The following is a 16,841-nucleotide window of genomic DNA, read 5'->3' as shown; positions in this document are numbered from 1 at the left end:
CAAATGACTGCCTCGCCTGGTTCACCAACTACTTCTCAGATAGAGTTCAATGTGTCAAATCGACACCATTTTGTATACATCTGACCCTTCATTGGACACTGTGTTAACAAACCTCCAAACGAGCTTCAACGCCATACAACACTCCTTCCGTAGCCTCCAACTGCTCTTAAACACTAGTAAAACAAAATGCATGCTCTTCAACCGAACGCTGCTTGCACCCGCCCACCCGACTAGAATCACTACTCTCGGCGGATCTGACCTAGAGTATGTGGACAACTACAAATACCTAGGTGTCTGGTTAGACTGTAAACTCTCCTTCCAGACTCATATTAAGCATCTCCAATCCAAAGTTAAATCCAGAATCGGCTTCCTATTTCGCAACAAAACCTCCTTCACTCATGCTGCAACACATGCCCTCGTAAAACTGACTATCCAACCGATCCTTGACTTCGGCCATGTCATTTACAAAATAGCCTCCAACACTCTACTCAGCAAATTGGATGTAGTCTATCACAGTGCATTCTGTTTTGTCACCAAAGCCCTATATACTACCCACCATTGTGACCTGTACGCTCTTGTTGGCTGGCCCTCACTACATATTCGTCGCCAAACCCACTGGCTCCAGGTCATCTATAAATCACTGCTAGGCAAATCTCTGTCTTATCTTAGCTCACTGGTCACCATAGCAACACCCACCCGTAGTCTGCGATCCAGCAGATATATCTCACAGGTCATCCCCAAAACCAACACTTCCTTTGGCCGCCATTCCTTCCAGTTCTCTGCTGCCAATGACTGGAACAAACTGCAAAAATCTCTGAAGCTGGAGACTCTTATCTCCCTCACTAACTTTAGGCGTCAGTTGTCAGAGCAGCTTACCGATCACTGCACCTGTACACAGCCCATCTGTAATTAGCCCATCCAACTACCCCATCCCCATATTGTTATTTACATTGTTATTTATTTTGCTCATTTGCACCCCAGTATCTCTATTTGCACATCATCTTCTGCACATCTATCACTCCAGTGTTAATACTAAATTGTAATTATTTTGCACTATGGCCTATTTATTGCCTTACCTCCATAACTTACTACATTTGCACACACTGTATATAGATTTTCGATTTTCTATTATGTTATTGACTGTACGTTTTTGTTTATTCCATATGTAACTCTGTGTTGTTGTTGTTTTTATCGCACTGCTTTGCTTTATCTTGGCCAGGTCGCAGTTGTAGCTCAGTTGTGCGCCACTCCCGAGTCTAAGGCACTGCATCGCAGTGCTAGCTGTGCCACTAGAGATCCTGGTTCGAATCCAGGCTCTGTCATAGCCGGCCGCGACCGGGAGACCCATGGGGTGGCGCACAATTGGCCCAGCGTCGTCCAGGGTAGGGGAGGGAATGGCCGGCAGGGATGTAGCTCAGTTGGTAGAGCATGGCGTTTGCAACGCCAGGGTTGTGGGTTTGATTCCCACGTGGGGCCAGTATGAAAAAAAATAAAAAAAATAATGTATGCACTCACTAACTGTAAGTCGCTCTGGATAAGAGCGTCTGCTAAATGACTAAAAATGTACAAAATGAGAACTTGTTCTCAACTGGCTTACCTGGTTAAATAAAGGTGAAATAACAACAACAAAAAACACAGCCAGAGTCCCAAATGGCACCCTATTCCCTATACAGTCCACAACTTTTGACCAGAACCCTACGGACCCGATGGGCCCTGTTAAAAGCAGGGCACAGCATAGGGAATAGGGTGCCATTTGGAACCTAGCCACAGTCACTGATTTCATTATATACTAAAAAAGGCCTCAACAATAGTCTGGTTTCGGTCTGTTTCCTCTACTTATATTAGTCTGTGGGTGAAATTGAACCCTATTCTCCAAATCATCCTTTCTTAAAGTATGGGTCGTGACCCAAAGTGGGTCGCAGACCTGTTAATGGTGGGTCGCGACGTGTCAGAGTAAATGTATAATTATTTCATTAATTACTGGAATTGATTTGGCCAAGTGCAACTGCACTCACTGTTCAGTGCGCTCTCTGCTTAGCAGTGGTCTATGCTCAGTTTGGCAGGTACACGAGTGGGAGAGGGAGATGCCCTTGTGCTTCACAGTTTTTTTCTGCAGTTTTCTTAAAGATCACTCTACGACCCATACGCTGCAGCATTGTTGTTCAGCAGCAGTTGATGCGCTGACAGCCACTGACTTGTCATTCCCGCTCACCATTACTCACCGCTGTCATCAAATGGACTCATGCCACAAGTTCTGACTGAGCTCAATCGTCATGAAACGCAAATACAGCAATGAGTTTCTCCCTCTTGGTTTCATACAAACTTTGAGAAATAACGAGGAGCGTCCACAATGTGTTTGGTGCGGGGAAGTGCTTAGTAATGAGTCTCTCAAAACGAACAAATTAATAAAACGACACCTCCAGACCAAACATCCACAGCATGACGGTAAACCCAGGGAGTTCTTTCAGAACAGGGCAGAACACTTCAGGAAACAGTGCTTCGACAGTGAAAAAGTAAGTCAGCTGGCAAGGCATTGTTGTCATTTCATAACAGGTGATGATAAGCAGAAATGAGGGAGTACTATCTCTCATAGTAGTAGATGTGAGTTTCTCTTTCAAACAATCCCATGGCCTTGTACACAGTTAATAGCAAACATTAGCCAAAGCAAGCTAGCTAGCTACTGATAGTGCAAACCTTAGTAACAGTACAGATAACAAAATGATCAGACCTACTGTACATCTTACTGTAGAAATGATTGTTGAAAACAAGTCTAGGTTGGAACTGTTGCTGTTAAGATACAAGTAATCATTTGTATTCTGAACTGGAAAAATTGATTGAAGCAAGATACTTTTTGAGGCAAACACACTCACACAGTTCTAGGTTGTTCATCTATAGCAGGAAGCGGTCTCCTGCCTGACTGAGAAAGCAGTAGATATTCTGATCCAGTTTGGCACCACATACCTATGCGAGTCAGGGTTCTCTACTCTGACATACTAAAAAAAAAAGGTACAGAAACAGTCTCAATGCTGAGCATGGCCTCAGTGTTGCAATGTCAAAAACTGAGCCCAGAATAGACATGCTTGTTGACAACTTCAACCAGCCATACACCTCTCATTAGGACTGTGTGTGTGTTTTCTGGTCTACATCTGTGTGATGTGATCAATCAGTTTATTCCAGTTCAGAATGAAAATGATTTATTGTATTTTAACAGCAACAGTTCCAACCTAAACAACTTAGAGTGTTTTTAATGGGGAAAAATCAACATTCATAGATAGGTACATTTATATGGGTATTTCATTTCATTGTTATTTGTTTTTGTCTATATTATATTTGTTTTAGGCATAAGGGCAGTGAAATGTACCGATATTTACATATAGTTGCATAATTTCCTAAGCTTGGGTCCCAGGAAAACACAGAATTTCTCATTTGGGTCCCAGGCTGAAAAGGTTTAAGAACCCCTGCCCTATATACTGCACTACTTTTGACCGGGCCCATAGGGATCTGGTCAAAAGTAGTGCATTATGTAAGGAATAGGAGAAAGAAGGGGCCAGACAGAGGAGGGGCCAGAGAGAGGAGGGGTCAGAGAGGGCATATTTTACTAGTGACTATGGGCGTGTGGTCCAGCAGGGGTTAGTTTATTAGAGTTGTTGCTTTTACGAGGGGCTAGCTTACCCTAGCTAACAAAATAAATCCCTACCAGCAGGTTCAGACCAGCCTTCTCTAGTCTGCCCACAGCTACAGCCACAGCCCAGACACCAGCACACACACACTGCTGCTCCATAAAGGACTTTACTGGATCAGTCCCCCATAAAACCACTCACACACTGTCTGGCGCACGCACACGCGCACACGCACACACACACACACACACACACACACACACACACACACACACACACACACACACACACACACACACACACACACACACACACACACACACACACACACACACACACACACAGGATAAGCAGTCTGTGTTCTCACACTCACACAAACACACACAGATGATTTACACTTTCACTCCCCCCTGTGTACACATGCATGCGGTATTGAACTATCCCGGATGGGTCATAAAACCACATGTACTGTATGAAGAGGATTAGCTATCTTCACTAGCATTAACAAAATACTCTCATCTACTGTGTGTGTTTGTCCTACCACAGCTGGATGATGCTGTCAGCGCATGAGTGCCTTGTCTTCAGGCGTAAAACTTTACTTTATCTCCCCACAAAAAAGAGGAGGCAGTGAGATCATTATACCAAGGAAAATGGGAAGCAGCAGAGAAGATAGGAGAGGAGGGGAGAGAAGACAGAGAGAAATGGAAGGAGAGGAGCTGACAGAAATCTGAAATTGCATTTCAGCAGAAAGCATAACCATTTGAACAGTTGTCCTGGCTAACAGTCACTTGTTTACTCCAGTTTGAATCTATCCTTTTGATCCCTCCCCTTCAGCCTCTAGCAGAAGCTATTTGTTGGACTAATGTACCACTCAATTTATTCTATGTTTTCCATTTTAAAAAGGTATTATGCACTTCTTGTATTAAAGTTCCAAAATATAAAACGCAACATGCAACAATTTCAAAGACTTTACTGAGTTACAGTTCATGTAAGGTAATCAGTCAATTTAAATAAATACATGAGGCCCTAATCTATGGATTTCACATGAGTGGGAATACAGATATGCATCTGTTGGTCACAGATATACCTTAAAAACAAAGGTAGGGTCGTGGATCAGAAAACCAGTCAGTATCTGGTGTGACCACCATTTGCCTCATGCAGCGCGCACACCTCCTTCGCATCCTCCAGGGTGCCGGTGGCCATTGAAGGTGAGCATTTGCCCACTGAAGTCGGTTACGATGCAGAACTGCAGTCAGGTCAAGACCCTTGATGAGGATGTCGAGCACGCAGATGAGTTTCCCTGAGACGGTTTATGACAGTTTGTGCAGAAATTCTTCAGTTGTGCAAATACACAGTTTCAGCAGCTGTCCGGGTGGCTGGTTTCAAACGATCCTGCAGGTGAAGAAGCCGGATGTGGAGGTCCTGGGCTGGCATGGTTACAAGTGGTCTGCGGTTGTGAGACTGGTTGGATGTACTGCCAAATTTTCTAAAACGACAGCTTATGGTAGATAAATGAACATTCAATTTTCTGGCAAAAACTCTGGTGAACATTCCTGCAGTGCAGCTCCCGCAATACTTGAGACATCTGTGGTATTGTGTTGTGTGCCAAAACTGCACATTTTAGAGTGGCCTTTTATTGTTGCACCTGTGTAATGATCACGCTTTTTAATCAGCTTCTTGATATGCCATACCTGTCAGGTGGATGGATTATCTTGGCAAAGGAGAAATACTCACTAACAGGGAAGCAAACACATTTTTGCACATTTCTGGGATCTTTTATTTCAGCTCATGAAACATGGACCAACACTTTACATGTTGCGTTTATATTTTTTGTTCAGTATATATGCTTTTCCCATGGTGATGCTTCTTTAAAAAACAGATTATACTAAACTAGCATATGGATTTTTTTTTCAAATGGTCATATCATGGATCATTTGGCTATTTGATTTAGAATTTTATGACCCCTGTAAGTATATAACAAATATATATAGAATTTGGACTTTACTACTATAGCCCATAGAAACACATTGAAAACACAGTCATAAATGGCAAAACAGACAGTCAAAAAATAAATCAAAAGGAATAAGGTTTTGAAGTGTCTGTCCTATATCTAGATATAAGAATATTTTTTTTTTTTGGACCCTATTTTTTGTTGACACAAAACTACCTCCATACTTCCAATAATGTAATAATTGTTTTAACCGGTACCAGGTTCCCTTCAAACGAGTCCCTTAACACTTGTGGAGAACACCACCATATTCGTGAGAATCTCCCCTTTCCATAGAGTGGTCATATTAGTTAGTAGGCCAAACCTTTCAGACGCTACAGACGTTTTCATGAGAAAACCTATTTTCAGGATGTCTCCTGGTCTGACAGACAGCACTGTAGCTCTGCCACTTTCCACCGTAGCTGCGGAAGGCCAACATAGGCAGATGCGGTGGATTGAGACACAGCCCATGCAAAAAAACAGATATCTCTAGCTTAAACTGACGGATTTTGTTGGGATTTATTTTATTAGGTTACTTAGATTGACGCAAGTGTGCACCAATAGACTCTTACGGATTTTAAATGGTAAATTAGGATCATCAGGCTGACAGTCATTCTAACTCTGAACCTACAGAATGTTCTGAAGTCTAATTCCGCTCCCCGGTCCTCATAATCTTTCCACTGAGCAGAGCTGAGGCGAGCTGAGGGTTGGGATGGAACCTTTCATTGCCACTGTTGCCTTCAACCTGTTTCTTTAGGGATTAGGCCTGAAACGTTTGTTAAATGGTCTGTGTTCACACAAATCAAATGACCTTTTCAGACCTAAGCCCCATGTCACGACTGGCTCAGTCTAAATATGGATCTGTTTAATGCCTCCATGGCCTCTCCTTGTCTCTCTCCACTGACTACCTCTGGCTAACTCTGCTATGAACTTTGACCCTGTGATGCGTCACCATCAGCAGTGATCCCGGAGGCAGGGTTTGAGAACACAAAAGGGCGTGACCTGATTCTCTGACCCTAATGCTTCCCTCCTAAATCTGCTGCTATCAATGTGACACGTCAGGGCATCTGTGGAAAGTTTCCCTCCACGAAAACTTCCACCCTCTCTTCCACAGGCAAATACAGACGCCTTTCAACATAAACAGTGTATGAATCCAAATAGAAAATAGCTTCTGGACACCTTTCAATTGATCAAAATTGAATGAATCCAAAGGACTCCATTGTTATTCGAAGTAGGCACACATTTTTCACATTATGATTTTGTATTTCTCTTTTCAGTAATAGAGGTGTGTCAGGCACTATGCTCTTGACTCAGAACTTGAATTACTTTTATTATAAATCAATCTTAAACACTCTTTAACGAAGAAGGATTGTGCAGACCTCAGTCCAAAAGAGTAGAAAACAGATAAGAAGAGCACATCTGCAGAGGAGTTGGATTCATGTGAATCAGTAGGACAGTGTTTACTGTAGTTCCCTTTTTACAGTAATGATATCAGCCCCAATTGAAAGAGCATCCAGACTGAACAAATACACTAGCCATGAAGTAAGTGATGAACAATCAATCTCATTCACTTTATTGACACAACAGCCCCAACACCATCAGTGACAAAAGTCAAGTAAGTTTAATATTGCTCATGTCAGTTGTACACTTGTTAACAACCGATAAACAACTTTATTGACGCACAACAGCACCAGAGTGACACAAGTCAAGTCAATCAGAGACTTTTCCACTTGAGCGCCTCCGTGGCAACATCAGTGGTCAGTCATCCAGAGCCAGTGGCCATGGCGAGGTGACATTGGTTTGTTATTTTCCATAGAGGTCAGCAGCTAAGAACGTCAGGCATGCAGTCAGAGCACTGAAACATGCCTCCCTCTCTAGCTCTCTTTCTCTCAGTCTCAGTCTCTCATGCTCACTCTCTCACCCTCTGTATCTCTTTCTCTCTCTGTATCTCTCTCTCTTTTCCAACACCCCCACCACCCTCCCTTTTTGACTCTCTCTCCCTCTCCCTCTCTCTCCCTCTCTCTCCCTCTCTCTCCCTCTCTCTCTCCCCCTCTCTCTCTCCCTCTCCCTCTCCTTCTCCCTCTCCTTCTCCCTCTCTCTCTCCCTCTCCTTCTCCCTCTCTCTCTCTCTCTCCCTCTCCTTTTCCCTCTCTCTCTCCCTCCTGTTCTGTGAGGGTGAATGGGTTCACTGGGATGTGGTTCCAAGGCTGTGTGAAACTCACATTGGTTAATATTCCCCAGCTGGACCTATCTTTGCTCAGATCTTTGAAAAAATAGGGGGGGGGGGGGACTATTTTAGTCTGTTTCCCAGCAGGATATCCTTTTGGACACCATGTGTGTTTTGAAACCCTCTGGTACACGATTCAGCCATGTCATGAAAGATACAATCATGTTGGGTACAGAGAGTGTAAATATGCTACATATTATGACAATTGAAATATATAAATAAATAAATCTATGTACAGCAGCAGTCACTGGGAACATTAGCGAACACGCAAACAGCAATACATCCATGGGATTAAGTTTTCTAATCGCATTTCTTTTGAAATCCAGAATGCACATCACCACACTAGAATGACACGCAACACACTAGACATGTTTTTCCTAGCCACTGTGCTTCTGCCTCTGCATTGCTTGATCTTTGGGGTTTAAGGCTGGGTATCTGTAAAGCACTTTGCGACCACCACTTCTGTAAAGGAGGCTTTATAAAATATATTTGATTGATTGATTCATGTGTTTTTGATACACTACCTCTACATGTACAGTGGCTTGCGAAAGTATTCACCCCCCTTGGCATTTTTCCTATTTTGTTGCCTTACAACCTGGAATTAAAATAGATTTTTTGGGGGGGTTGTATCATTTGATTTACACAACATGCCTACCACTTTGAAGATGTGCTTCACTGTGGGGATGGTGTCCTCGGGGTGATGAGAGGTGTTGGGTTTGCGCCAGACATAGCGTTTTATTTGATGGCCAAAAAGCTCAATTTTAGTCTCATCTGACCAGAGTACCTTCTTCCATATGTTTGGGGAGTCTCCCACATGCCTTTTGGCGAACACCAAACGGGTTTGCTTATTTTTCTCTTAAAGCAATGGCTTTTTTCAGGCCACTCTTCTGTAAAGCCCAGCTCTGTGGAGTGTACGGCTTAAAGTGGTCCTATGGACAGATACTCCAATCTCCGCTGTGGAGCTTTGCAGCTCCTTCAGGGTTGTCTTTGGTCTCTTTGTTGCCTCTCTGATTAACACCCTCCTTGCCTGGTCTGTGAGTTTTGGTGGGCGGCCCTCTCTTGGCAGGTTTGTTGTGGTGCCATATTCTTTCAATTTTTTAAATAATGGATTTAATGGTGCTCCGTGGGATGTTCAAAGTTTCTGATATATTTTTTAACCCAACCCTGATCTGTACTTCTCCACAACCTGTTTGGAGAGCTCCTTGGTCTTCATGGTGCCCCTTGCTTGGTGGTGCCCCTTGCTTAGTGGTGTTGCAGTCTCTGGGGCCTTTCAGAACAGGTATATATATACTGAGATCATGTGACACTTAGATTGCACACAGGTGGACTTTATTTAACTAATTATGTGACTTCTGAAGGTAATTGGTTGCACCAGATCTTATTTAGTGGATTCATAGCAAAGCGGGTGAATACATATGCACGCACCACTTTTCTGTTATTTATTTTTTTGAATTTTTTGAAACAATTAATTTTTTTCATTTCACTTCACCAATTTGGACTATTTTGTGTTTGTCCATTACATGAAATCCAAATAAAAATCCATTTAAATTACAGGTTGTAATGCAACAAAGTAGGAAAAACGCGAAGAGGGATGAAAACTTTTGCACGGCATTGTATCATCCTGTGACACTAGCTAGCCCAACATCCCAGTTATAAGCTACACCTCATATAAAAAATATTAATTATTATAACAGTAACATTAGTTTAGAGATTAATTGCTTCTCATTCACCAGTAAAAAGCCTAATGAGAGCAAGCATCATTGTATCATAATTTATGGCTGGCACTGACTAAAAACAAACACCAAAAGACCAAGGAGTTCATAAACTCCCTGAACCCAAGTGAAATACCAAGACACCTCAATAATAATGAAATGAAAAGCCTTATATCAAGACAATATTATAAAATACGAATAGCATACACTATGTATACAAAAGTATGTGGACACCTCTTCAAATTAGTGGATTCGGCTATTTCAGCCACACCCGTTGCTGACAGGTGTATAAAATCGAACACACAGCCATGTAATCTCCATAGACAAACATTGGCAGTAGAATGGCCTTACTGAAGATCTCAGTGACATTCAACGTGGCACCGTCATAGGATGCCACCTTTCCAACTAGTCAGTTTGTCAAATTTCTGCCCTGCTACAGCTGCCCCGGTCAAATGTAAGCGCTGTTATTGTGAAGTGGAAAGATTTAGGAGCAACAACAGCTCAGCCGCAAAGTGGTAGGCCACACAAGCTCACAGAACGGGACCAAAGTTCTGAAGCACGTAGCGCATAAAAAGGGTCTGTCCTCGGTTGCAACACTCACTACCTAGTTCCAAACTGCCTCTGGAAGCAATGTCAGCACAATCACTGTTCGTCGGGAGCTTCATCAAATGGGTTTCCATGGCTGATCAGCAGCACACAAGCCTAAGATCACCATGCGCAATGCCAAGCGTCGGCTGGAGTAGACTCCGTCATTGGACTCTGGGGCAGCGGAAACGTGATGAATCACGCTTGACCATCTGGCAGTCCGACGGACGAATCTGGGTTTGGCGGATGCCAGGAGAACGGTACATGCCCCAATGCATAGTGCCAACTGTAAACTCCATATCAATGACCATGATTTTTGAATGAGATGTTCGACGAGCAGGTGTCCACATACTTTTGGTCATGTAGTGTATCAACTGTAGAATGTTATTGATAACTTACAGCCATCTAATTTAATATATATGTGTATCTGTTAAAAATTGCTTATTGAAGACTACTCCAGTGTTCTCTCACTGGGCACAGCAGGCAAATATGTTGTCCAACCAAGCTCTTTCACGAAGGTTTACACACTCTTCCCTGGAGTTCACTCAGTACACCGTGGACTGACTGGAGAGACAGTGGTGTGTGTGTGTCTCTATTTCTGGAAGTGTGAGATGTCTGACACAAAGAGGCACAGGCATGCCCTAGGAGAACACACACACACACACACACACACACTTTAACATACAAATGTCCATACACAAGTAAGCATACAGACTGTATACACGAGGAGCACATCACATTTGTACAAAATGTTCTAAACTTGAATATTCTGAATGAAGTGAAAATAGTCACAGTCTCCACTCCTCCTTCCCCACCCCCATACACATTCACACAGAAACAAACTTGTACAGTGTCAAATGCACTTCCTACCTTTTTGTTTTCAGGTCGTACATCTTTCAGTCCCTCTCACTCTCTTTGTTCTTCAAAGATGTCTCTCCTCTCATGCTGGAAGACAGAAAAGTTCCAAACAAACTATTATCTTCTGTCTGCACTTATTGTCTACGGTTGTTCTCTTCTCTTTTCTCTTTCTTTCTTTGAGTCTTTCGCTCAAATCCAGTACTGCCGCTCTCCTGCCAAGTCTATCCCTCAACCAGCTCCTGACAAAATAGTCATGATAAACAGAAAGTGAAAAAAGAGAGAAAGAGAGAAAGCACAAAGAGCAGAGAGCACATTAAGGACCTGTGCTTGCACACACTCTCTCTCTAAGTCGTCTGAAAACGGAGCGAGCCAAAGAGAGCGGAGCACCCTCCTAACAGAAGCACACTCTGCAATGAACATGGCTTATTTTCCACTGGCTAGCTCCCCTTGTGTGGGACTCCAACCCTGGCTGTTCCCCCTCCTCCGCCTCCTCCTCCTCTCTTATTCTCCCCCCTCCCATCCCAGCCGCTCCAGCTCCAGGCTGCAGCCACTGAGCATGCCCAGTCAGAGCATGTGTGTCCAGCATGTGTGTATATCTGCTCGTGAACAAACGTTTATGAGCATGTACTGTAAGTGCACACTGCACTGCACAATATGCATACATGTGCATGTATTCATAGTCGCGGGAAGTAGGGGTGCTAAGGGTGCTGCAGCACCCCCTATAAAATAATAATAAAATAAAATACATTCTAAGAAGAATATTGTAATAATTAAAAAATTTCACAAAAGTAGTGCACTGGGCCTTTACTAGTCCTGTATTAGCGGACTGATATATCCGTCTATAACCTCCCCAAAAAGATCAGCACCCCCACCGACAAACAACTTCCCGCGGCTATGCATGTATTATCTCAAGTGCACATGTATGTGTTCTATATACACCTGAGTTATTGTATTTGTTTTAACATTAAATGTATGCCAGATGTGTGTACAAAACGTGTCTGTGAGTCGTTCTACATTTTTCGAGGGAGAATAAGGTATGATATCTGGTCTGCATCCCAATGGCACCCTATTCCCTTGTGTACCTATTCCCTAGCGTACTACTTTTGACCAGGGTCCATAGGGCTCTGATGAAAAGTAATGCACTATACAGGAAATAGGGAGTCATTTGGGACACATGCAGGTAGCAGAAAACTAGTGACTGCATTATTGGTGCAGTGCATCTTACTGCCCTTCATAGTGCCCTTATAATATTTAGGGGATTGTGAAATTTAGATTTTTTTGTATGGGGGGCACTGAGTTTTTCAATGTGGAAACGTGTTCATTTTAAAAAGCTTTCCCCACTCCACAATTGCAAAATAAGCTATCTCAATTTCTTGTCATGTTTGATTAGATCTCTTCAATAAAACCAATATACCAAAACGGTACCTCTGTTAATCAGATTTCTTTATCAAAACCTCCCATCTCTAAACCGTCATCATATTAATCAACTCTGAGGAGGATATTAGGGTGACACTAAAGTTACTCTGACATGTGGAAACCATTTTGGTTTTGTCCCACAAATAGAAAAATGTAATGTGTAGTCTCCTCTCTGATGACTGACCATAGTGTGTGTGCTTTGTGTGTGTATACGTGCTGCTGTACTTGTGTGTGAGTGTGCACATATAGCCATAAAACTGTAATAACCACCCAAAGGGCAGAGACAACATTTGTGGGCTATCATATTATTGTGATCTACAGTCCAACAAGAGAAAGGTATGCTTACAGAAGTTAAGCTACTTCACACAATGAGTAAGTCCTGCCTTTTTATACCCACAGGGGAAACGGAACCTCCTTTCATAAACAACTTTCAGAGTATTCAAGATTCAAAATGTTCTGCAATGTTGCTAACTAACGTTTTGATGCTGAAATGTCAAACTCATTCCCTAAAATTGTTTGTGAGAATTTATTAACAATAAAGTTATATTCTATTCAACACATACAGTATGTTTACCAGTATTCTAGAAGCAACATCAACCACTGTTAATACACCAATAGACAACAACCTAAAGGTATGTTCCAGGTTCCAGTTGCAGAACCATTGGCAACTGTCTCTTCTCTGGAATGCAGCCCTAATCTTACCTGCCCCACAGCTGTATGTACTGCATGCTCTCCCTCCACATGCATGCACGCACGCACAAACGCACACGCTCCTTCCCTCATCCTCTCACTCTCAGGTCAATTTAGTCCATCTAGAGATGATGTGTTCCCGTCTCTAACTTGTGACAGCTGTGTCAGCCCCAATTACAGGTACACTATGACTGTCCCTCACAGGCTAAAGGCTGCACTGAGAAGAGGCCACATCACAGACAGCATCAAAGCCTTGTTCACACTGCAGGCCTTAATGCTCAAATCCGTTTTGGGCTACTGAGTGACCAAATCGGATTCGTGTGTGTTCAGACAGCAGTCATTTGCTGTCAAGGCTACGTTAGTTGTCATAGTAACGACGGGGGGGGTGCAGAAGTGTAGGCTGATTGGTGGTGGTGCTTGTGCTTCCTATCACTCAGAAGTTATGTAACAAGCTAAGGTGACAACAAGCTAATGCCTGCCATGGATGTTTCCCAGTTGCTTTGAATGTTCAAAATCATAGGGTAAGAACACTAAGGTCTCAAAAGATAAGATTATCAAACTTTCAAAACAACTCCTTTCTGGCTAGCCACAGCAGTCAGCTAGCTAGGTAGCTGTTTAGCCTTCTAGCATATTCACTAATTTGTTTGTAAACGATTAACAAAGCTAGTTAACTACCACATGTTCTTGTCAAACTGTCAACAGAGTAGCTAGCAAGCAACAAGATATGCCGAATATCAGTCTAAAAACCACTTGAGGGCAAATAAATCAGATTTGACCGTTCAGACACAAATTACATGGCCAGGAATCGGATTTGTATCAGACTTCAAACCACCTACAAACGTCGTTTTGAAATGTGGCTTGAAATATCTGATTCCAAGTGCTTTTTGGCTGTACAGACTGCAGGAAAAATAAGAGATTCGAATCAGATATGCAAATAAATAGGATTTGAGTCACTTCAAACTGCCAATGTGAACACGGCTTAAAAGTATAGGCTACCTCACAGTGTACTGAGTTTATACCTCACTATTCCCACATAGGCTACAGAACTGAGAATACCTCATAACACTAAGAGTATAGGCTACCTCACAGTATACTGAGTTTATACATCACTTTTACCCCTAAAGGCAGCACTGAGAAGAGACTACCTCACAGCAGAATAACTCAGTCTTTTCTGTGTCATTATATAGGCAACAGCACTAAGAATATACCTCATTGTTCCCTCATAGGCAACAGCCATAAGAATAAACCTCACTGTTCCCTCATAGGCAACAGCACTAAGGACATACCTCACTGTTCCCTAATAAGCAGCAGCACTAAGAATATACCTCACTGTTCCCTCATAGGCAACAGCACTGAAAAAAATTGTCTATCACTGAGTTTGTACCTCACTGTCTATGGCAGCGTTTCCCAAACTCGGTCCTGGGGACCCCATGGGGGGCACGTTTAGGTTTTTGCACTAGCACTACACAGCTGATTCAAATAATCAAAGCTTGATGATGAGTCTATGTGTAGTGCTAGGGCAAAAACCAAAATGTGCATGTCACAGGATGAGACGAGACAGATTGGAAGAGTAAGGGGGTGGCGGGCTGGTGTGATCAGATGCATCTGCAGTGAGTTCGCTAATCAGACAGGTAGCTGGGGATTGGCTGTTGTTTCCCTTTAAAAGCCCCATGTTATGTGTGGTTCTCCCCGGGAGTTGCGCAGAGAATGTCGTCGTCGGCTTGCCTAACCTTTTGCCAAATAGTCCGGAGCCTTAGCAAAAACAAATGCTTGGTACAAACACTCCTCAGGTGATATGAAAACATCCCAAAAGGGGTGCCCATTTCAAACTTAACCGGGAAGCGAGTTATTGCGAAAATCCAAAATGGCTGCCATAATATAGGTATTTGACCATTCAAAACTGTTATTCAACAGATAAAAGCATGAAATTTGGTACAAATATTCCTCAGATATATAAAAGCATCCTAGAAGGGGTACTCATTGCAAACTTAACGAGGAGGTGGTATTCAAAATGGCCACCAATGTAGATCGAAACAAATCTATAGTAGAGTTTATTAAGTGACATTTTCATAAAATAACATTAAGTAATAATACATTAAATGTATTCCTTAAGTTCTGATTAGTGGAGAAAATAATTAGGGTCCTGGTTCACATGTGCCAGCACAATGGCATAATGCAGTGCATGATAATCCAACATCTTGGCATCGACACTTAAGAGAACAGAGGGGGTCACTTGTGCAGCCACTCATGTTGCACTTCAACACTTTTTTAATACTACAACATAAAAAATGCTTTGGTACTAGAATTGTTACTTCCGGTTCTTCTATCAAATGTGTCTCACGTTTAGAAATCAACTAAATGTGTTGAACATATTAGAACATTTATTAAATTTGTCCAAGTTTATCATAAGACATGAACATAATGCATCAATGATTCGTATTCTCTGCAGCTTTCCGGCATGGAAATGCCCCTGTCTGTGTGTGCGGTGGGCATATTTCTATCACTTTGTGTAGCCATTAGCAATGCTAAAAAATCTGAAAAAACGTTAAGGGAAATTGGATGGCTATATTTTACTAGCTAGTGATATCCCCTAGGTAGAAGACTACATGGCTATCTCATTAGGTGTCTATCTGTGATATGATTCTGATAAAATAATAAGCCTTCTGGCTGTTGATTGCAAGAATGTAACGTTATAGACTAAACCTTATGATAATAGCTTACAAATAATGATTGTTGTAGTTAGCTTGTGTACGAAGTGTTCCTGATCTAGCTGGTTTGTGACTTTACAACTTAAAAGCATACATGGTCGTGTTATTTCAGTTATGGGCTATCATATATGCAATTATATGACGTGTTTTCTCAAAGGGAAAACCTTTGGATAATAACATTTAACTTTGTCACAGTGCAATTGATAACTTGTGGATGCATTTCACTTTCATTGATGATTCACTTTTTTATGTACTGAAGTGTATTCTGAATATAAACTTTTGTCAATCTTAGGCTATTCTTTGGAGGGGTTGTCACTGATTAACATCAGAAATTGTAATTGTTTCTTTGTTTGAGTTTTAGAAATGGACCAAGGAGACCAGTACCAGCGGATAATGCAGTCCCTGTCCATGAGGAGGACGACACTGACGCCAGATGAGCTGCAGGTCATTGCTGCGGAAGGCCTGCAGGATGAGGAGGACCATGAAGGCCTTCTTAGAGGAAGATGCCCTTGATGCTGAGCTACTCAGAGAAGACGAGGATGAAGAGAATGAGATGAAGGAGCCAGAGGAAGTTGAGGAGCCACCACCTGAGGCCTCTCAGCCAAGCTCTTGTCACGGTTCTCTAAGACCGAACCCAGAAGCAGACCAGGATAAGGTGAGTTGAACGAATGAGAGTGTTTATTTACAGATAAAAGATGCAGAATAGTCCAGGAGACGGAGCGGGTGGCGGAGATGAGTAGGTGGTGGTGAAGTGGCAGATGAACTGATGGCACGGCAGGGGTTGGGTGAAGGTTCCGGGAGAATGACTGTAGACAGAACAAACGGAGGTAAGTACAAGGCAGGTCAACAAGGTGCAAAAAACAACAAAACTAACACTAGTACTCTGAGGCTGATACGCTGGCAAAACAAACTGTTTATGGCTAACGATCCGGCAGGGAATGGATGTCAGGTCAGAGCTTATGAAGGGGTGATGATCAGGACCAGGTGTGCCGAAGCTGTTGAGAAGCAGGTGCGGGTAATCGAGAGATCACCCGCCTAG

At 42.6% G+C, this 16,841-nt stretch overlaps 1 long non-coding RNA gene across 2 annotated transcripts in view; it reads right to left on the bottom strand.

Moving 5' to 3' along the window:
- Positions 1-11,378, bottom strand: part of LOC121579699 — a 148,737-nt gene extending 137,359 nt beyond the window's left edge. For both annotated transcript variants that reach the window (XR_006002940.1, XR_006002941.1), the window contains exon 1: positions 11,001-11,378. This is a non-coding gene — a long non-coding RNA (uncharacterized LOC121579699). The remainder of the gene's footprint in view (positions 1-11,000) is intronic.
- Between the last annotated feature and the right edge of the window lie 5,463 nt (positions 11,379-16,841).

Source organism: Coregonus clupeaformis, chromosome 13, assembly GCF_020615455.1.
Source record: "Coregonus clupeaformis isolate EN_2021a chromosome 13, ASM2061545v1, whole genome shotgun sequence".
Taxonomy (NCBI): Eukaryota; Metazoa; Chordata; class Actinopteri; order Salmoniformes; family Salmonidae; genus Coregonus; species Coregonus clupeaformis.
This window is presented reverse-complemented; position numbering and strand designations above follow the sequence as displayed.